We start from the raw sequence: 23,610 nt of genomic DNA, 5'->3' as shown, positions 1-23,610 counted from the left end.
CCTCTGGCCTTGAAGACCTCTGCTGGTATAGCATCTGCTCCAGGTGCAGGTTAATTGCTTTCATGGTCTCAGTCAGCATTACAGGTTCAGCAAGGTATATGGTAATGTCTACCTGGGGCAGTCGATCAGTTGCCTCAGTAATAGATGATTGTTGTTTGAGGATGTTGAAGTGGTCTGCCCATCTCTGCGATATATTTCCTTTATCAGTGAGCAGTGTGGTGTCATCAGCACTCACTATTGAAGAAGTTCCTGATTGCCCTGGCCTGTAGACTGTCCTTGGAGCATCATAGAAATTCTTCATATTGTTCCTGTCTGAGTAGGACTGAATCTCATCTACCTTGTTACTCAGCCATGAGTTTTGCAGAAATGCCACAAGTTTAAGTTTCTCTGAGGTTGCTTTGGGCAATCCTCTTGATATTATTGAATATTGCCTTCTTAGATGTTGAAGTGATGTCTTCTAAGTAGGCCTTATGGAGCTGGTGTTTCTTGTTTAGTAGTCTCCCTATGTCAGTCTCATTTTCATCAAACCGATCTTAATGTTTACATATGGTGGGACTGAGAGTATTGGATGCAGCTGAGTAGACAGGGTCTCTAAGGGATGCCCAATTTTATTTGATATCATTGGAGTTTACATCAATTGTTACTAGTTAACTGTTCAGTTTTTCAACAAATGTCATCTCATACTCCTGTTTCAATTTGGAAACATTGAGCTTTTTGGGTGTTTTTTTGCCTTGTGGTCGCCTACTAGGATGTATCTGGATTTTCAACTTGGAGACAGTAAGACTGTGGTCAGTCCAGCATTCTGCACTTCTCATGGCATTTGTCACTCTGACATCCCATCTGTCTCTTCTCCTGATGATGATGTAATCAATAAGATACCAATGCTTGAAGTGGGGGTGCATCCAAGACATCTTGTTGTGGTTTGGCAGGCAGAAGATTGTGTTGGTGATGAGGAGGTTGTATTCGGTGCATTTCCTCAGCAGAAAGAGCCTGTTGCTGTTGCATTTCCCAAGACCATTTTTTCTGATGATGCCTGGCCATGCCTGGCGATCTGTGCCAACTTTAGCATTAAAGTCACCAAGGATGATGAGGTTGTCTACCTTCAGCACTTTTGTGATAAGAAACTCTAGATCTTTTGTACAATTTGTCCTTAATCACATCTGGGTTGGTCATAGCAGGTGCACAGGCATGATGATATTTCCACATCTTTGCCCAGACAGTGGGAGTTTCATTAGCATAAGTATGTCATTCACTCCCTTTTGGAGATTTCTACGCTTGATAACTAGCTGTGTTTTGATGGCAAACCCAACACCAGCTCCGTGTCACTCTTCTTTACTATGGCCATTCCAGAAGAAGTTGTAGCCAGCTCCTTTTTCAGCTAGGCAAACTTCACTCAGGGCCACTATCTGAATGTTGAATCTGGCCAGTTCACTACAAACTAGAGCTGTTCTTCTCTATCTGCTGTTGTACAGTCCACTAACATGTGCACATTCCAAGCACCAATGGTGAGTGATGTCACCTTTCTTTTTTGTCTTTTTATGTGGTTTTTGGGTGTTATAGTGGAACCCCATCAGCTGTGGTATGCTGACCAGGGTTAAGGCAAAGCACACAATGTTTAGGGCACCTTTTCTAGCTGCCTCCTCATGCTATGGAGGTGATCAATGTGATCCTAAATAGGGCTCCTCAGTCACCCAGGGGGCTGCTGAATTCCATTGTTGCTTTGGTCCAGTGAAAAGTGACCCTATGCCGTGAACTGCTTGTGTGCAGGATGGCAGCCACAGCTCCCAATGTATCCACACCTGCAGCTTTGCTGTTCACCCATTGCCACAGGACTTGAGTGTGTCTGTGGGGGGATATAGACATGTCATGACTTGTACATGAGTTGGATTTAAGTAAGGGAAAATTGCACAGAGTCACCTCACTCTCTTGTCCATGCCTGTCTGAATCCAGTGACACGACACAGTTGAGACGTCTGGATGCAGGATGGTCACAGGTCCTACAGCACATGAACTGATTCCTTACACTGTCCACACAGCTCTTGCCATCTGCCTTCACAGCTGGGGATATGAGCATATTTGCTCAGCTACCTGATCCAGAGAGGACTTTCCAGAGGGAGCCAGGTATAGCTGTCCACTCTGGTCAACAGTCTAGCCCTGTCCTTACTTTTATTTTGGGGTCAGCTCCCCTAGCCTTTTTTTGCCAAGGGGTAATCTGCAAGGCAGCAGGTCCTGGGGTTTTAAGGTGACCTAGACACGCCCTTCCCTTCCCATAAAATGCATAAAACAGGCATTGAAGCAGGCACCAGAACCCAGGTTTTTCCTCTCCCATGTGAATGTCTTAATCACTAGCTTGGAGAGGCACGCTCAATCTTCATCCCTCTCTCTGGTCCAGAATCTTGAATTCTTTTTTGCACAGTGAAACAGCTTTCACTGGATAAGGGATAGGGCTCCTACATCACTTCCAGCATAACTTGAAACCTGCAGTTTAGGACACTCTCCATAGAGATAAGAAACATGAGTTTAAATATCTGGAGATAGAAAAGTGCTCTAGTCACTAGAGCCCCGTATAAAAGGGAACAGCAGCTACCACTGCATTTGTACAGAATGCATCCATCAGGCATACTTTGAGAGTCCCTGTTGGATGAAACCCCTCGGGCAGACTGGGGCTGTAATGCCTAATTCCTGTATCTGGATCAGGCTTAGGCAGGAACTAGGCACTAAGCTCCTAAGCTCTGTCCAGGCTGAGATACTTCTAAGAAATTTAAGGTAAAATGCTGAGGCACCTATGCAGTTTAATTGCCTCCAGAGTTAAGCAGTAGCCGAGTGGTGTCTCAGTTTTGAACCTGGACATTTTTTTTAATCCTCCTCTAGTATCCTATGAAAAAAATAAAACACTAAAAAAGTTGAGAGAAAGAAAAGATCCATTTGGGAAGAACATGGAGAATGGGAATAGAATCACAGGAACTTAGAGTTGGAAGGGACGTCAGGACCCCCCTGCTCAAAGCAGGACCAGCCCCAATTGTATCTCTGCAGCCAAGCCTTTGTATTGCCAGGTCTTAAAAACCTCCAAGGATAGAGATTCCACAACCGCTCTAGGTAACCTGTTTTAGTGTTTTACTACCCTCCTACTGAGAATTTTTTCCTCATATCCAACCTAAACTTGCCTTGCTGCAACTTGAGACCATTGTTCCTTGTTCTGTCATCTGCCACCACTGAAACAGTTTAGCTCCATCCTTTTTGGAACTACCCTTCAGGTAGTTGAAAGCTGCTATTAAATCCCTTCTCAAATCTTCCCTACACTAAATAAGCCCATTTCCCTCAGCTTCTCCTCATAAGCCATGTGTCCCAGCCCCCTAACCATTTTTGTTGCCATCCACTGGACTGTCTCCAATTTAGATTCATAGATGTTAGGGTCGGAAGGGACCTCAATAGATCATCGAGTCCGGCCCCCTTTCTGTAGTGGACACATACTCCAGATGTGTCATCTGGAGAACCCTGGGAACAGACAAACTGGGAACAGAGAAACAAGCGTGGTGGGAGGTGGGGTATTAAAGGGAGTTGCTCAGAAAAAGATCAAAACTGGCAGGGGAAGAGCAGAGAGAATATCAGACAAGTCAGCAGGATGCAGGAAGCCAGGAAGTGAATGGCAGAGCACTTGAAAAGGATTATAGTGACCCTAGGGAGTACATAGATAGCATCTGTGTAGCAGTGAGAGCTCAAATAAGGCATCTCTGGCAATGGAAGCATGCAGAAAGCATCAGCTACTGCATGTGGAGGTCTGTTTACTCATGAAAAACTGTCTTAAACAGAGCTTTTATCATAGTCACGTAGGGTCAGATCTTAAAGTGGTGTAAATCAGTGTAGTGCTAATGACTTCAAAGCAGCCAACCAAGAAATGCTTCAGATGATTGTTAATCTTTATGAAAATGGCAGGTCGTTTTGGAAACGGAAGTAATTAGTTTATCACTGTAAAAACATATAACACAGAAGAAACTTCAATCATTAGTTTCTCCACTGATACTTCCAGCCTACCTATTCATGCTGATGGTGTTCTGATGATTGGTGTCTAGGATGCAAAGAGAACAAGATCACCAATTTGGTTTTATGGCACTGTGACAGGGGGCCCTTACAAGGCCAGTTGAATGTCGGCCTTCCCACTTGTCTAGGGCAGCCTGCCCTCATTTTTCTGCCTCGTCTTCCTGTTACAACAATTAATATAAAGTGCAGGAAGCTGCCCATTACATGCCCCGATGCCTATGGCATAATATATGGATCTGACCTTCCCTATACTGTGCCCCATGTCTCACAGATGGTATCCATATTGCTACAGTGCCTCACAGTGTGACCCGTACTCCAGAAAAATCACATGGGACTCTCACTCTCCACTGGAGGTCTCAGGCACTGCCATTACACTGGGCTCCAAAATCATACCCCCTTACTGGGACTCACTCACACCCCCTTGCTGGGGTTATTCTCCCGTGCTCTCACTGGGGCATCAACTCATGACCCCACCCTGGGGTTAACTTCCTGTACTGCTTGTGGGGCTGGCCTATGCACAGACCTTCAGCTCGCCCATGTGGCCCTACTCTGCATACCCCCAGTGCAGCCCTTCAAGCCACCCCTCGTGACCCTACTCTACACTGATATTGCATAGCCCTTCAGGCCACCCTTTTAGCCCTACTCTATGCAGCACATTCTCTTACTTTGCCCCCTTACTGGGGCCAACACTCTGCCCCCTCACTGGGGCCACTCTTCCACCCCCTCACTGGGGCCTCAGGGTGTTACATCCCACAGGCTCTAGTGTCCAAAGATATGTCTGGCCCAACTGCCTCCCTACTGGGGAGGCAACTGGCATGGCATTTCCTGGGCACCACCCTGCCATGGGTGGACCTACCATGCCATCCTACCCCAGCAGAGTGGAGCTTCCTACCATCCCCATAGCTCCTGCCCTTACCTCCATGGATGTTCTGAGCAGCAGCTCAGCCAGGTGGTACTCTTCTGGCTGCCAGCAGCAAACTGCTGACTAAGCCCTGAGAACCTGAGTTAAAATGGAGGGTGCTCCACCCCCTCCTGCAATCACATGGCCCTCCTGCGGTCATGTGACCATCTCATCAGGGCTGGCCTGCACCTGCTGGCTGCTCTGCTGCCACTCTAAGCCCTTAAAGTGGCAGGCATCAATCAACCATTCATGTAGAGTGTACTTTTTTTTTTAATGTACTTCATTGCTTCCCTATTGGTCGGGCAACTTTTGAACTCAAATCTTAGAGGAAATATGTTTTGTGTCACATTACAGTGCCCCTAAGCTACAGGTTATCCCTATAGTATGAAATCTTATAATGATAGAAAATTGTAACATAATCATGTGACTTTTCCATCATGCCTTTAGACTGCAATTAAACTTTCCTGAATGCCAACCACTAAAATTCCCTATCTTAGGAAAATTTACTTTAAGTCAACAAAATGATTTACCAAGAAATGTTGGGAGTACCACAAAATTAGTAATAAACATCTGCTAAATGTTTCCTAATTTTCCAACATATGTTATAAATGATAAATGGATAATTTTAGACATCATATAAAATATTTAGTATGTATTATGCTTAGTGTCATGCTGCAACTATTCAAAAATCTATTGAAGATGCTGTAAAAGGAATACAGAAGTTGTAGGCATATTCGCTAACAGAACTGGAAGAAATTTGTCAGCTAAAGCTGTCTTTGGCAATAAGTACAAATATGGCAATACCAGCATTTTATGTGAATTCTATCATTTTCTTTGTCTTTTTCATCTGGAAAAAATCAAAATACAGTTCCAAAACAGGCAAAGCATTTTGCATCAACGTTTTCAAAATGATTTTTTTGGGGAACAATTTCTTTCTATTTTATTTCTGGATGTTGAGAAAATCAACACAAAATATTTCCATATCACCATTTGGATATGGCTTTAAATAGGGCTGGCTAAAAAATATTCAATCAAAAGTGTTGTTGGGGAAAAAAATAGATTGATCAAAGGGATTTTTTTCACAAAAAATATTTTACTTTCTATGGAAAACTGTTTTATCTACATTTATTCACCAAAACCAAATATTAAAAAACTATCACATTTTGGTAGAAAAATTGTTGTGTTAAATCTGTTTCAATGTTTCTAGTTCATAAGGAGATAACTAATAAACCCAGGATGATTAGAACTCCCTGATATATTGTTGTGCTACTAATAGAAACACGAGTCACAATTAATTTTCATAACTGGGCATACAAATTCAAAAACATACTCCAAAATTAAATGCATCACATGCCATCCCAATATAGGCTGTCAGTTAGCAAGGCTGTTATTAAAAACAAGGCATAGAGCATATGTGGCCAACCTGAAGCATAGGTGCCACAAGAGACATGAGCAGCCTCTGTCTGTGGCATACTAAGAAGGGGATGGGCAGGGAGCACAAAGTAGAACCATCTATCAGACAGGGACCACAGAATAGGAATCAGAAAGTTATATTGTAAGGGAAAGGGATTAGACTGGCACTCAGGCCAGGTGCAGGGCTAAATTGTGGCATGCCTGCCAAAAGCAGTTGGCCCCACTGTCCTAGATCATATTCTTTGAGGTTTTGGAATACCTCTATAGCACACCTAGCACAATAAGAAGCCATGGCCTGTGTCTTTTTAATTAGACCACCACTGATTCAGAGGCCTTTAACTTGCTCAAGGGCATTTAGGTATTCTTTGCATTTTAAACTCTGACTTGCTTGTTTTTCCCCACACATATCTGCTATATAGAGAGATACATAGTGACTATCACAGTACCAATAAAATTACATCTCAGCATTGATAATAAACATTTTTCTATATATTCTTCTGCCTGTATTTATAAAACATAGTGTCTCTTTAAAACACAATGTGGCATATGATTAGTCCACAAGATGACTTCATTACTGAAGTATTATTATAATGACAAAGCAGAGGACTAATAAGATATATCACTCTGGAAAGTTATATGCTGCAGTTGTGCAATGTTAGAGTTGCTTCTATAAGATATTCCATGTGGGTGTATTTTTAAAACTGAATTTGAAAAAGATATTAAAATTATGCAATTGACAGATCAACAACAGCTTTAGAAGAGGATGCCACCATGGAACCTGAGAAGTGTTATGACATATAAAGCAATTCAACTAAAAATAAATTAGATTTTAAAAACTGCATTTAAATGTGTGGAACTGATCCAGTGCAAACACACTAAAGCCAGCCAGTTCAGAGTGAAATCCTGCCTTGACTGGAGCCATTGGCAGGAACTATGGGAGGATCTAGAATTTTGAAAGGGGGGTGCAGATGGTGACGTGCATCATAACAGCACACATTGTTCTCCATTTAAAATAAACAAAAAGCTTTACTAATATGCTAGGGGCCTAGAGCTGTAATATTCAGGTTAAGGTTGAAGCAAAAACAAATATAACTTCATTGGAATGGGTTAAAAACAGCAGGACTGTGAAATAGGAGCTTCATTACCAAGAGCAGCTAATAGGCAGCAGAGTTGCAGAACAAAGGATAGCTTGATTGGTGGAATGTGGAGACCAGTTCAATGTCAAGACCATTAAAACTGCCTGTCTTGGATGCATATCAGCCCAGCCTCTGGCTTCTTTACTATTCATTCCATCCAGGAAGAGCACACACCAACTGCAGATGCTTCCTTAGCCTGACGAAGGCTTTTTAAACCCAAAAACTTGCTAAGAAGAATTTTCCAACTATTTGAGTTGCTCTAATAAAAGATATCAGATTTACCCAAAGAACCTTGTCTGCCTAAGACCATTAAAAGAAGAGTAGGTCAGTGAAGAGTTTAGAAGGGATCAGGTAGATCATAAAGTCAAGTAACTCCCTCAGCACTGCCTGACTAGAAATGCTGCCACCACTGCCAAGCACCTGGTTTTAAACTTTGGGTAGAGCAGGAATCAAAGTGGGGAGCCAATGCATCAGTGGACCCTCCTTGATCCATCCTGTTAGGACCCTCTATTTAGTATGAGCCCTCTCTCTTCTTTCTGAGCTAAGCAGGACCTTCTAGCTGGGGAACCAATGCTGTTATTCTACTCAAGGGAGGAATGATTTAAGGAGGTTGTGCACAAGGTACACATATGTGAGGTCCTGAGGTTGAAATGAAATACTACAAATGCTGGAGCCAAGTAGGCATACAGGAAGATTACAGAGGTTTCCAATTCCCTATGGAGATTCATTGAGAAATAAGAAATCCAATAACTACCTGCATAGAAGATGCAGAAAACACACCAAGACTGCTCCCCACTGAAAAAGTACCAGCTTTCACCCTTCACTTCAGCATTAAAGCAGAGGGCTACTTAGTATTCAGCCACGCTGAATATTATCTCAAACTATTTTAACTTTGACGTAGCCATTCATTTTAAACTAAGTTGCACCCCATACTGTAAGCTAACAGTCAGAAGGAGAGTATTTGCATAGGACTAGAGTCCTGCATTAAAAAGGGGTTAATACAGAAGCCTATCAGCCCAGGAGGCATTTCTGGGGAGGGAAGTGTGGCAGGAGCCAAAATAAAAGGGAAGGTAAACCCATGGCATAGTCTATTCCAGGGGTGGGCAAAGTCCAGCCTGGGGGCTGAATCTGGCCAGCAGTGCATAGCAGGCCATTATAGCCATAGATTATCCTGTATGTATATAGATTTAATGTAACAGTTCTTTTACTAGAGTCTTCAAATCGTACAACCTTTAGCTGTGAAGTTATACTGCCAACATTAACTATTGTAAGAACATAAAGAAGATAGATTTGGCCAGGATCCTAGAGAGAGGTCTGTTTCTTTATCTAAATAGGTCACACAACATTTTTTTTTAAATCCAAGGATTCAACACATCAACAATATTTGCATGGCTCAGGCCAGTGAGAGATTTTCCTGTCATTTCAAGATAATGATGCTCTATGATGGCTAGGATGCCCAGACTCAGGAAGATGGAGAGAAACATACTTAGCCAAAGTACATGATATGATCTTTCAGGAACAGAGTTGCTTACAGGAAAAGAACAAGAGGCCAGGGAGAAGTGAATGTGTTTGGGAAAAGGTGCAGGAAGACTGATGTCCCTACTCCATGGATTTTGGGATGACTGGAGAAGGGATGTGAAAGAAGTTGAGATTACCATAAGAGGTATTAGGAATAGAATCTCTGGACTTAAATTTCATTGCACACCATTTTTGTACTATTGTAAGTATTGTCTTCAATGATGTTACTCTAAGTATCAGAGGAAAATTAGGCTGCTTTGCCTCAAGAGAGGGAAAAAGAAGTATGAAAAATAGGATACATTTCCAACTGTTTTTCAGTGCACTGTATAAAAATGTGCCAGTCCTGAATTTATCTACCATCTGTCAACCTCCTCCACGTATTCCGTTCATTTTCTTGCATTCCATAAAGGCAAAGTCAGAACCATGCCAACATGCTTCTGAAAATATATAAAATGACCCACATAGATATTACTTACCTTAAAAAATGCCTCTAGATGTGCAGATACAATGGTAGGCAAAAATATACTCTAGTTAGAAAACATATCTTAAACTGAGCAATAATAAAATGCAGTTAGTGGTTACCCTATAATCAATAGTCAGAGTTATGACTACTGAAGAAAACACATTTGACTAAAAAAGTCTGTTTTCCTATATTGTAAATCAGTTTGGCAATGCTTTTTCCTGTTTGTCATTTTCTAGCATATTGTGCATTTTCATTTTCATTTTCTAGTGTATGTTTTTCATTTTCCAGTGTATTGTGATGCCAGTGATCACAAACTTCTGAGACTGCAAATGGCATGAAAAATAATATGGGACAAGCCATAAGATCAATAGAGTCATATATTCAATACTTCACACTCAGCCAACAGAGAAGGGATTTTTGAAGCTGTCTTCTTGTGTGTGGGACTTAGAATTACACCTCTCTGGTGATAGGTTTATCCAGACTCCAAACTAATTTGTTATGTAGCAAGGAGAGGATTTTCATGGTACTGCCATCTGTTCAAGGCAAATTTCCTTAACTAAATTTCTAAAACCCATCTTAATCAGATGCCTTCTATTTTATATCCTACTACAGGGGTGACCAACTTTTGGCATGGGTGTCCCAAGTGGCATGGACAGCTTCTGTGTGTGGCACATGGAAGACTGGGGAGGGGCCAGGCAGCACAGTGGCAGATAGGGCAGGACGCAGAAGGCAGAACAGCAGATCAGACAGGGAGTGCCACGCATGAAGCAGAAAGCAGAGCATCAGACAGAGTAAGGGAAAGGGGCACTCTGGGAAAGCGTGGAGTTAAATTGTGGCACACCTGCCAAAAATTCCCACCCCCACTGTCATACTGTTCAAACTCTCTTGTCTGAGAAATCACGTTCTCTGTTATTAGATTGGCCCTTATGAAAACAAAACAAAAAAAACTGGACTAACAATATTGAGTGCTGCAGTTTGGGGGTGCCAAACCTGAGACATCTTACCAAGGCAGAATTTTAAGAAAGTGCTTGACATCTAAGATTTCTCACATGGTGCATCAAAACATGAGTCACTGAAAACCCTTAGCCGCTTTTCAGAATCTGTTGATGCAATAGAATAGAATAGAATATAGGGCAGTTTGCCAACCTTTTTCTTGAGGTAAATATTCTAGGGCCTGCTTATTAGAGAAGCAAGAAACTCCTCATCCAAAATAGACTAGTTTATATTTTCTTTATAAGTGATTAGATGGTCAATAACTTGAATTAGAGGAACAGGTATCAGCCCATTACTGTCACACTTACTGTCCCCTGGCCTGCAACCACTTCGTGCCAGTGTATTTTCACTAGGGGTGTAGGTTGTAGCCATGTTGGTCTATGAACTTCTTTACTTTTCATTCCATCCAGGAAGAGCACACAGAGAACTTCCTCAGCCTGAAGAAGGGTTTTTGAACCCAAAAGCCTGTTTAATTTTTTTTTCCAACTATTGAAGTTGGTCTAATAAAAGACATCAGATTCACCCAAAGAAGCTTGTCTGTATTTTCACTAAGCATTTTAACCATGCTTGAGAATCCCAAGTGGTGCAGCAACCAGAACTCCATTGGAGACCAATGGGAGTTCTCCTTATGCCTCTGAAAATCAGGTCCTATGCACTGAATATTGAGCACACCGAGTAGAGACAGAATAGGGATCTACCTAAGCCATGGCAAGCAAAAGGGATTTTTGTGGGCTGCTCATAATGCATGGAATCAATTTTATCGCTTTTGCAGCTAGCCTGCCCCTTGCCTCTGATTAGCTGAGAGGACTGTCCATTGTGCAGCCCAGCCCCCAACCCTCAGTGCTGATTGGCAGAGAGGGGCAGGGTCATGTGATGGGCAGCCCTTTCAGACAAATGGCAGCAAGGGATTGGGGGGGGGGTCGCCACCATTTTGACTGTTCCCCTTAGCAGCGGCTGTTCCCTCTCCTCCCCCCCCCCCCCCCAGCAGGTTGTGAGGCCAGGCCACAGCAGCCACAAGGACCACTGGGGAACCAGCATTTTATCTGTAGTCAGGTTTTTTTTCTGATTTTGTGGGTCTGTTGGTAATGCTCAATTTCACAGTTTACACAAAATCTGTAAAACTGTAAATTATGTAGGTCCTTAATACAGAGATTTTTAAAATCAGAGTATTTTTTTAATGAGGTTCTCAACCTCTTTACATAGTTTTCTTGTCTGTTAAATAAGGAAAATAATACCCATCTGCCAGATGGAATAGCGTACAACCAAATTCATTAAAGCCTAATTATTCTGTATAAATTAAACTGTCACAGTTACATAACACCTCAAACACTACCACAAATACCTGTTCTGACATTCACAGAAGTACATGGTATAATGACGTTGTGAGACCAGAGTTAGCCTCACCATTTAATATCTGCAGTTCTTTGTCAGTTGGTGGCAATATCTACAATTCATCACTTACTCCATTTACACTTGTTTTATGACCAGTTCACAACTCACTTCACATAGTTCAGTTCTTAATTACAGAAATATAAAGCTGACAACTCCACTAACGCAAGATGCTATGTCACTGTAGTGACGAGCTACAATGATGTAGCTTGTCATTATGGCAACATAGCGTTGGCAGGTATGAAACATGATGCCACCACTACTGTGCAGTACCAACAAACTAATGCTCAGTAGCTCATTGCTACTGTGCAGTAGGGTTGGAAATGATCCATACAGCACCGGGACTGCAGCACCAGGACTTGCTGTTACTACTCAGTCGTACTGCGCAGTATCTAAAAAAGCAAGTGCTAAAAAACGACCGTGCAATAACAACTGCGCAGTCGGGTGCACATGCAAATGTGCCTGTTGTGTTGAAATTTATGTAAATGAGAGAAGACTAGAACAGTATATGCTACTTATATCACTGTTTACTTTATTGCCAAATTGTGCTTGATGTGGTTACTTGAGTAAATCAGATAAGAAAGATTTGGCCTCATAACAGTAACATGTAAAGATACACTTCTTAACTTTTGAGAGAGAATTTCCCATTAAATATTACGTCACTTTTGCCATCATAATTTATACTATCTTGCATGATGGGTTATAAATATGTCATTGTACTAGAATATCTACTTATTTTTAAAAGAAAAAATTTAATTTGTACAGACAGATTCATCAACACAGAACAGAGTAAATTACATTCTGAAATCCTTGTTCATAGTAAAACTGTATAAACTATTTACACAGTTATTGCAATCATTAGTAAAAGTATAGGTTACCGTGTATATTTTACTATTGTACTTTGAATGATACTTCTACGGTCTGTCATTTCTCAGAACTAAATTTAGGTTGCTTGTCTAATATGCTTCTTCTCCCACAAGCTTGTAAAGCTGTACACAGTAAAGCATAAATATTAAATGTTTTGTCTATTTCTCAAGAAACATACAATGACCACCCACTCCCAATGGTAATTTTTCTTACAATGTGTTTCTGTGGTTTAACAGTATTCCGCTAATATTAAACAAAACCAGTTTTTCTCAGTTCTATGTCGTTACATTGCCTAGCTCTGACCTTCCTCCCAGTTCTCTTAATTCTATTTATCATACAAATAAACTTGTCATCTCAATCTTGAATTAAATTTAAAATCTCAAAGTCTCAAAGATAATATTCCTTAAATATAACCAGTTAAGTCCCCACTGGATCTCAGCACCTGCATCTACCATTGAGCCAAATTGTGCTTTGCTTCTGTCACTGAACCATTGTTTAATCTTGAGAAGCTCTTTATAGAGTAGACAGGCAAAATCATGAGATCATGGGGAGAATCTACTCCTCTGCTATCAAAAGGATCAGGACTTTATCCCCAATCATCAGTGAGAAGTATGTTGCTCATGTACACAATTCCTGTATATGACAACTACTTGCAGATTCAGGTCTCAGTCTGTACCCACACAATATATGTGTCAATTAAAAAGAACTAGGCAACAAACCTTTTGGAGCATAATAATGATGTTAAAAGAAGGAAATTAAAATGCCATTGAAGCTTTTAAAGGAAATTCCTTTTTATATTTAAATTCATTTTGTTTTCTCTAACTGGAATCATCTTGAAGTTTGCTGACTATTATATTACATTAAATGTTGAGTATTCCTTTTCAGTTTCTGATCACTCCCAGGAGCAGCTGACTGGATTAATTAAATTCACTATGCAGAATGCCAGGCTGGAAGTAGGTTCAATAAGTAATGTTGTTGACAGTTCCTAACAATGCCTCTGAAAACAATATAATGCCTATAAACACCAATATCTTTTCTAATCTCAAAAAGTCAAAGGAACTTTATGTAAACAAGGATTTGTGCATGATAACCTTCCTTTGAACCAGAAATGGGGTTTTTATTTTTCTTAAGCTCCCACAAATTGGATCATAATAGACCAAGAAGATGGAGGAAAAAAGGTTGAGCTTCAGTGTTAACTGTGATGTATATTATTATACAAGATCCAAAATGGAAACATTTAACAAAATATAGCTATCATTCAGTTTTTTTGGCTTACTTTACAGGTGATAGGATGGTAGATAAAATGGCTCAGCCAAAGCAAACAAGCTCAAAAAAAGGAAGATATAATTACTGAAAGAAAAAGTAGATATGGAAATGTATTCCATGATGTACTGTTGATAGCAATATTGAGAAGCAGGCATTTCTTTGCTGTGTGAGTTTATCAAGGAAGGGAAAACTGAACAAGGACAACTAAACTTCAGTGTCTACCTCAAGGGTTGATGTTAAGGAGTCCATGTGCACAGGCTAAATAGTAATTTTGCCTTTCCAGCAGGTTAATTAAATTGAACTGATCCTTGATAGTGCCTGTTTCCATCCTCCAACATGCAGAGATGTCCTTGCTACAAAGGTAGCTATATAAAGGAATGTCTAAAGCCCTGCTTAGCCAGTAGGCAGATACAGTATTCAGTGTGTAGCAGCCTGTTTTGACATCAGATGTGGTATATCAGTGCTCAGCTGCAAGAAGTAGATAAGGCATATGATTCTCATGTGGGATCAAACCCACAGCATTAATAGTCGCTGCTTAATGAAAAAGGGGAGACTTCTAATTAAACTGTCCTACTGATTATAATGCAGTGGCCGCTTCCTCCTTTGCATTAATTTTTCTCTCCTATTTTTGTTTCTTCATTTTGATCTAGGTCTTCTCACTCTGGGAGATTGAAATAAACAAGTTGAATAAGACAACCCAACATTTGAGAACTAAAGGTTGAGGAGTATAATGAGAACAGTCCAGCTCCATCCTCTTTGGAACCAGCCTTCAGCTAGTTGAAGGCTGCTAAGAAACCCCCTCTCAGTCTTCTCTTCCCTAGATTAAATAAACCCAGTTCCCTCAGCCTCTCCTCAAAAGTCATGTGCTCCAGCCCCCGAACCTTTTTCATTGCCCTCTGCTGGACTTTCTCCAAATTTGTCTGCATCCTTTCTGTAGTAGGGGGCCCAAAACTGGACAGAAGATTCCAGATGTGGCCTCACCAATGCCAAATGGAGTGGAAGAAACACTTCTCTTGATCTGCTGGCAACATTCGTTATTAATGCAGCCCAGGATCCCATTAGTTTTCTTGGCACACTGCTGGCTCATAATCAGCTTATTGTCCACTGTAACCTCCAGGTCCTTTTCTGCAGAGCTGCTAGTTAGTTAGTCAGTCCCTGCTTGTACTGGTGCATGGGATTGTTCCATCCTAAGTGCAGGACTTTGTACTTGTCCTTACTGAACTTCATGAGATTTCTTTTGATCCAATATTCCAATTTCTCTAGGTCTCTCTGAATCCTAGCCCTACCCTCCATTGTATCTACTACTCCCCGCAGCTTGATGTCATCCGCAAACTCACTGAATGAAAGAGCTAATAGAGATGTCTTTCCCTATACATAACTTCAAAAAACAAGAACAATTTCTTCTGTCCAGTCCTGACTTGATCATTTTTAATGATCCCATTATTCAAAACCTTGTGAACAGTGTACTTCTTTACTTCTAATGTTTTGCAGCTTTTAGGTACAAATTATTGTTTACTAAAATTACAGGCAAAACTTTTATACAGCCTGCATCATCTGACTGGTGGAAAGCTGAATACCAACTTGGAAGAATATCAAGCTTCTTCATGGTACCATAAAGTAGTTCTTCAACAAGTCACAACATGGCCTTTTGATGGGACAAATTTTAGCTGAAGTAGGTTGTCTCTGAACATGTAAAGACAGTAAAGAAGGATAATTTAGCTTGAAAGTCCCCGAGACATCCAGAAATGGGTTGTAGATTTTACTGCACATGCTTAGTAGCTATATGAGATTTTTTTGTATGACCATCTCCCTGACACACCAAAACCAGTTGACCTCCAAGAGCTAGTTCAGGGAAGAAAGGTTATAAATACAGGAGTTAAGGCAACCCTATGGAGTCAGAAGGTAAACCATGCAGAACCAAGAGGTGTGACTGCTGTAAAGAAGGGAGTTGCACACACGTGACATGGCAACTATGGAATAATTAAACCCAGTTTTTATTCTGTAGTATATCTACTCCATAGTGGGTGCATCTACACGTGCATTTGATGTGGGAGCAGTTTACTCACAAGTAAACTATTTGAGACTAAACACTCCCAGGCAGGCATCTACATGTGCAAGGAAGAGGGAGCAGATTTGATGCTAATGGCAGCAAACTGCTCGCACTTCCTGGGGCCCTGCTGTGGGCCCCTACCACCACCAGGGGAAGCTCTAGGGGCTGGCAGGGAGCACTGAGCCAGGAAATAGCTGCATGCTGGCAGGGGTTGGGACATTGCACCCTGCCCCCAGGGGCTGCCTGCTGCTAGGGCAGGGACAATGACTCCTTGCCCCAGCAGCAGGGAGCTCCTGGCCCCAGCTCCCTGATTGGGGCAGGGAACTTGGAAAGAGATGCAGGGGAGGGGCAGGTCCCAACCCCCTGCTCCGATCTGCCAGCGGGGCAGCTAGCAACTAGCTTGATCACTTGATCAGGGCACGGAGCTGAACCTGCACCTGACCAGGACAGTTCCCAGTCCCTGCTGGGACTGGGAACTGGGGGGTGGGGGCTGGAGAGCCTATTCCCTGCTCAGCTTTGCGATGACGGAGTTGGGGATGCTGACATAGAATTACTTCCCCATTTTCTGATGGGTAACTTTCCCCTGGAGTGAAGTGACTTATACTGGCATAAAAGAATGCATCCTGTTGGCTTCACTTTTAGTTCTGAGTCAAGGCAATTTATTCTATAGTAAACCTGTCGTACATCCGAACTCTCAGTCCAAGTCCTTATTCCACTCTCGATACAAGTGAATTCCATTCCAGCTTTCTGTTTTAAGAAAGCCCTCTGTTAGAATCATATGTGGTTCACCACACTGGTTTATAGGCCTAGAATGAGAAACAGTAAATATCATCTCTAGTCTGTGGAATTTACATTGAAAGTGGGGTTCTATTTCTATTGAAGAGACAATAGGTCTCTTCTAACTTGCTGAAGTGAGGACTTGTAATTTCTTACCTGACTTTGCTGGAACAGCAGGGAAAAGAGAGAGTGCTTATAAGGTGAGAACCATAGGGAGAGCTGGGAATGGACATTTTATGTGCTTATCCCGAAGTGTGTATTACTTTGGTATACAGTCCTGTATGCAGAAGTAAAACCAGCCCCTTATTCTTCCTCTCTTGTTTATACATCCAAGGATTGCATTAGGTCTTTTCTACATGCGTGGAATTCCTGCCTGTTATGTATCCCAAACCCTTTTCAGAGCTTCTACCTCCATGATCCAGCATAGAAATCCAGTCCCTCTTTGGCTATACCAGGGGTGTCAACCTCATCTGGCCCTCTGGACTGGATTAGTGGCATGGGACCCATCTGTGGGCCTCTGAAATCCTATGAAATATGAACTTTCATTTCTACCCAGGAGAACTTTTACAATCTCTTCTCCAATGCCTGATGAAGGGTGTTTGTGCCCAAAAGCTTGCAATTAAATAAATTTTTTGTTGGTCTAATAAAAGATATCACCTCTACCATAAGCCCCAATTGCTTTTTCATCTAGACCAATATGGTTACAACCTGGATACCTGTAGCTTAGCTAGAAACTTGAGAAAGCTGGACTCATAATGTAGATGTTTTAAGGTGGCTTTAATACAGGGCTCTACTTTAATACTAAAAAAGAGACGGTCCATTCATTTTTTTTTCCAAGGTTCACATTATTAAACATGTATCAGACCAAGGGTGTATTATAAGGGCATGGATTTGGCAGAATAGAACTCCATGAAAAATGAAGGAGGTTTTAATTTAGTCCTTTGTCGCATGAAATAGACTTTAAAAATAATGTCTATGAAAAAATAGCTACTCAATCTCATAGTAATTCATCCATCAGATAAAGATGACCTATTTTTGGAGAAGTTAAGATATTTTCAGTCTCCAACTCATTACGAAATGAAATATATTTTCTGAAAAATTAATAACTGAATAACTATAAAAGTGATTAATATAGACGAGGAGCTCTTGTGCATGAAGTGCTGTGTGCCTTCTGAGTGAAATATGCTGCTGCTTAGGTATACACAAATCCTATTCATCACTTAACTTCTACCTACAGCAATGAGGAGGAGCCTTCATAGTAGGCATTAATAGAATGTGAGTGTTAGAATAGAGACCTAGTCTTGTCCCTCACAACTGGGGTGAGATTCACCCACTGGTAGGTTCATCGCTCTCTTGAATTCAGTGAGAGTTGAGAATTCTTGGTGCTGTTTCAGATCAGGCCCACTGAGGAGGCTTTTACTTGTACTTTGACTGTATTTCTGCCTTTGGATAACTTAAAGACACAGTGGGTGAATTCATATAACACTGCCGAGAACAGAATGAGTTTAGCATTTCACAGTCTCCTTTGCTCATTTCTGAGATTTAGCTGGAAATATATAAATACATATTTAAGTAATGAAGATAAACAGAATTTACTTCTTAGAAAAACAGTACTTTGCTGTCTCTTATGCAGCATGCTGTGAGTTAAAGCTCTATTATACAGCTATTACTGGAGCATAACAATGAAAAATTGAGTCCCAGTTTTATTAGAAAATACTGAAAATTAATTAGTGCTTTGGAAATTGCACAGCAAGAAAACAACTCAGGCATTCTTAATCGACTTAATATTTCTTCTGTTTCTATTGTACAAGACTATTTTTTAATCAGAATGTCACGCAATACTAAATCAAACACCTTAGTATGTTATACCTATGCTTCTACATTTATTAACCAAACTTGTAATCTCTCTGAATGAAACCAGTTTTATTGACAGGACCTATTTCTATGAAACAGTGTGGACTGGCATTATAATATTCCTATTCTTTTGTAACTGAATCCTGTAAAAGCTTTTCCATAATTTTGGCATAGACTGATGTCAGGCTGACTGGTTTATATAGCTACCTGAGTCACTCCACTTATCCTTTTTGTATACCAGCACAACATTGCCAAATTCCAAAAAACTGGGAGGGCATCATTCTCAAAAAGTAGCTGTCAATGGGGAGTCATTGTCAAGTGAAAGTGCCAGGTGTTGGGTTTTGCATGGTTCAAGAACAGGCCTGATATTATTCAGCATTCCCAACAATGATTTTGAAGCAAATATAAAATCATTGATGACTATATTTACAGCAGTGGTTCTCAACCTTTTTAGACTTTAGGCACCCCTCAGAAAACAGCAGCTCTTGGTTTTTATTTGTGTTTTTTTTACTACAGGAAAACAATAAAGCAATTCTTCCATTGCAAAGAGTTCAAAAAGATCACAACAAGGGAGATTCATTTTAACACTATGGATCCCTATTTGAAATCTTTGGGTTTATCTTCTGAATCATCTTCACAAACCTAACAGTGCTAACATTGTGTGGCATACCACAGCACTCTCAAAAGGACCTCTAGGCCCCCAGGGTGCCCTGGAATCCTGGTTGAGAATCACTGACTACAGCAATGAGAAGGACTGGGCAGTCAGGCAAGGATATCTGGGTTGCTTTGTGAGCAGGATCTATTTTAAAAAAATCTGCTTTAAAAACAGCCCAATGCAAAATTATACAAGAGCATAAGTCAGCGGTGTCAAACATATGGCCTTCAGGCTGTATCTGGCCTGTGGAGCCCTGCCATCCAACCGCTGGTGCTGCCTCTGGTTCTGATCAGACCCACACAAGGTACTGAAGCACCTGAGGTGTGGGGCTGGTCTGTGGGCTGAACTGAGCCACAGCATACCTGATTCGGGTATTGGCCTCCCTCTTCCACAGCATACCCGATTCAGTGGCTATTCCAGCCAGACTAGGACCTGCGCTGTATGCAGTGTGGATCTTGGAGCGGCTGGAATGGGAGCCACATTTATCTCAGTCTTGATGGAGCAGCAGCTATGCTGCATGCAGTAGCTGCCCTGGCCAGACTGCACTACACACAGTGCCTTCTCCAGCCAGTCTGGGACCTGCATTTCATGTGGAGCTTGCAGGCACTGCTTGCAGCTTGGATCCCAGACTGACTGGAGTAGGTGCTGTGTGTAGCACAGTCTGGCCAGGTTGGCCACTGTTTGCAGTGTGACTAACACTTCAGCTGGACTTCAGCATATGGGGTGCTTACTCCAGGCGCTCGCGTGTGGGTTCCAGGCTGGCTGGAGCAGATCAGGTATGCAGGGGGAAATGGAGGGGGAAGAGATGGACTACTCCTCTGGGCAGACAGTTCTTAGCTGGTAAGGTGTCTCTCAGCTCTCTAAAGAAAGATATCATCTGTACCACAAGTCCTAAATGCTTTTTCATCTAGACCAATATGGCTATAACCTGGATACCTGACACATGGAAAACACCTAATTTTAGCCATTTTAGAAAATGCAATCTTCATAATTTCAAAAAAGGAAGCAACTTTGACCACCTGAAACCTGAAATACTGCTCCTGCCTTTGTTCAAGGTAATTTGCATCATGACAGAGCCTCACAAAGGAGCTGAGAGAGACCTTACCAGTTAAGAACTGCCTGCCCAGAGGAGTATTCCATCTATTGACTCCTCTGTGAAATGTGAACTTTCATTTCTATCCAGGAGAACTTTTACAATCTTTTCTCCAATGCTTGATAAAGGGTGTTTGTCCCCGAAAGCTTGCAATTCAAGAATTTTATTTGCAAAAATCTTGTTGGTCTAATAAAATATATCACCTCTACCATAAGCCCTGATACCTAAGCTACACAAATTCAGTCTGAGTTGGAGTCTGGAAAGAAAGGCAGCAACTATCACCTGCTTTTAGGAAACACACTTGTTAAAAAATTAAGCTTTAGTTTTTCACTGGTGCTCCTCTTTTACAGTACTTTAAAACAATGCAATGTCATATTTGAAATCCTGTTAGTCATACTAGACTTCTGCCCTTTCACATTCAAGTCAAAATATTTTTTTTTTAGTTTCAACTCAAGCAGTATTGTACAGTTCAAGTCCTTTTCGCTATTATAATGCTTTGTATAGTCGTTGGTCACATTTCAAAGCATTTAATTCCATGGTACTTATATTGGCATATATAGCCTCCAGAAACTGAATGGAAGTGTTTAAAGATAATAGTGAATGAAATAAAAGAACCTACAGCACAAAACAAAAAGACCTAACTAGTTCCTGCTGAAACCTAATAGGAAAGTTCAAGATCAGGCTCAAATAGCACTAGGTATAATCAGAAAAGAAAAAACAAGACTGACAGATGTGAAGAATGATAAAAGAAAGAATAAATGCACCACATTGCCATGGGAGTGTGATCCAATGGATACCAATCTTGGATTCTATTCCTCGCTGTGTAATTGACCTGCCATGTGGCTGAGAGAAAGTCAATTTACACTTTGTAATTCTAGAAAGAATACGATTCATAGCAAAAGGTATTTTTTGTCCTGGAGAATGTATGTAGAACACCTAACACAATGGCTAGGGACAAAAGTTACACATAAACTGGTTTAAGTGATCAGAAACTGGTTTAAACCTGAAACAGAACAGAAGTTCAATGCACATAAACCTCTTTCAAAATGGCTGAAACTGGTTTAAGATAAACCTGGTAGAATGTAGTATCAGACTTACCTGATTGAGGTTAAACTAGTTTATGGAACTTCAGTTCTAGACCCCTTCCTGGTTTAAGTTAAATCAGAGTCCCCCAGCATCCCAGCATGCTCTGCAGCCCTGGACTGGGCTGGACCATGTGCTCCAGACAGCTGGGCTGGCTCCACCCCTCTGCTCTCTAGCCAGAGCAAGGATGGGGGCATGACCAGATGCCAGCCCAACACAGCCCCCTGAGTCAAAGGGGGTAGGGAGTTTATTCCACCCCCCTCCACTCTCCCCCCTGGGGACTCCAGCCAGGGTCTGTTTGGTTGGGGTGAAGCAGCTCCTATCTGGGTCCTACCACTCTTCACCACTCCAGGTAGGCCCCAGCTGCCATCCCCCCGTTAGGAGAGGGGATGGAGGAGGAAATAAATGCCCTCCCTCCCCCTTCATGTTAGGTGGCCATGCTGGGCAGGCATCTGGACATGCCCCCACCACTAGAGTGGCAAAGACAAAGGGACCCTGACAGGGGCTGCTGCACCCTGGCCAGGCAGACCCCAGGTGGGGTCCCAGAGGGAGAGAGATGGGAGCAGGGAAGAAAACCCCATTCTGCCCCCTTTGCCTTAGAGGATCATGCTGGGCTGGGGTCTGGCCATGCTCCTTTCCCCTGCAAAAGTCTGGAAGAGCTGCTTTCCCACCTCCCCCTCCAGACACTCCCTGGCTGGGGTCCCTGCAGGCCATGGTGGGGGTTTAAACCACTCCCCAATCATACCCAGGCCCACAGGGGCCTGGTCACACCCACCCCTCAGCACAGCTTCCCTCCAGCCTGGCCACTGTGGAAGGGAAGGGAGGGGGTCAATCTAGTATCACCCCCCCCCCCAGCTTCTGGCTTGAGCTACTGCAGGCATGTGCCTGCATTTCTGGAATCAAAAGTGAATGTCTGTTCACTTGCTTCCCATTCAATCTAGGCAGGCAGGTTAGATGAATCTGCATTGATTGAATCAATTCAGGCTCAGGCTTTTTGAATGTCTGTACTTAGCCAATGATTCCATGCTTTCTCTGGAGTTGGTTTAGTGGTATTCAAACAAACTTAAAATAAAAATTTTCAAAATGAAATAAACTGAAAATCAAATTTTCCAAAAAATAAATAAAATAGTCCTAATTGTTATAACGTTGATAAAAACAACTATCAAAAGAAATAGAAGTTACAGAAGTTTAAAAGTCATAAAAAGGGACTAAATACCAACAAGTATAACATCTGAGGTTCATTCACCTGCAACTCTGCCATGTCATACACACCATCACGTGTTTACAATGCCCCTCTGCTGTCTTCATCAGACAGATGGGGCAACTGCTATGTGTAAGAATAAATTAAAATCAATGTGACATCAGCTGCACAAAGTCACAAAGGCCACAAACAGGACTTACAGAGTCTTGTCCCGTAAATTTGCCTATTTTTTGTGACCTCTTTGTTTCTATGGGTTCCTTGTTTTTTTGCCCCCCCCAGCACTGTTTCCCTCACCCCTCCTATGTTCCCACCTTTTGTGTTCAAATAGTTCACTCCATGGGGACTGACGAGAGCCGCTTCCACATAGTGATCCCTGCTAACATCTCTGATGGCCAAGGGTTCCCAAATTGACAAAAACACCAAAGCACACAATGATAAAGATTCGGAGACTGTTTTTGTCACTCCACTTAATACACCATTCTATGCTGTCCTTTCACAGCATCTGATGAAGTGAGCCTGGGTTCACAAAACCTTATAGTTTATATATCTTTATGTAATTTGTGAAATGCATATTTACACTGCCTTCTATCTGACCTCAGACTAACATGGCTAATTCTCTTTCTGCGTAGGGACAGAAATTACACAAACTGGTAATTGATCAGAAACTGGTTCAAATCTGTAACACAACAAAGTTCAGTGCATATCAACTGCCTTTAAAATGGCTGAAAACAGTTTAAGGTAATCCTAGATGGGTGTAGTATCAGACTTAACTGATTTAGCCTGAATCAGTTTATTGAACTTCTGTCCCAGATCCCCTCCATGCAGGATGGGTGAGCTGGCCTTGGCCCAAGCTGTCTGCTCCAGCCAAGCAGGGAGGCTTGCTCTAGCAGCCCTTGACTTCTGGTCTGGGCTAC

At 41.8% G+C, this 23,610-nt stretch overlaps 1 protein-coding gene across 3 annotated transcripts in view; it reads right to left on the bottom strand.

Annotated features, from left to right (window-relative positions):
- Window positions 1-23,610, bottom strand: part of STK32C (serine/threonine kinase 32C) — a 277,360-nt gene that overhangs the window by 161,483 nt on the left and 92,267 nt on the right. The gene's annotated exons all lie outside the window — the stretch shown is intronic.

This window comes from Alligator mississippiensis, chromosome 6 (genome assembly GCF_030867095.1).
Source record: "Alligator mississippiensis isolate rAllMis1 chromosome 6, rAllMis1, whole genome shotgun sequence".
Taxonomy (NCBI): Eukaryota; Metazoa; Chordata; order Crocodylia; family Alligatoridae; genus Alligator; species Alligator mississippiensis.
Note: the sequence above shows the minus strand (reverse complement) of the source record. Positions and strands in the feature narration are given on the sequence as shown.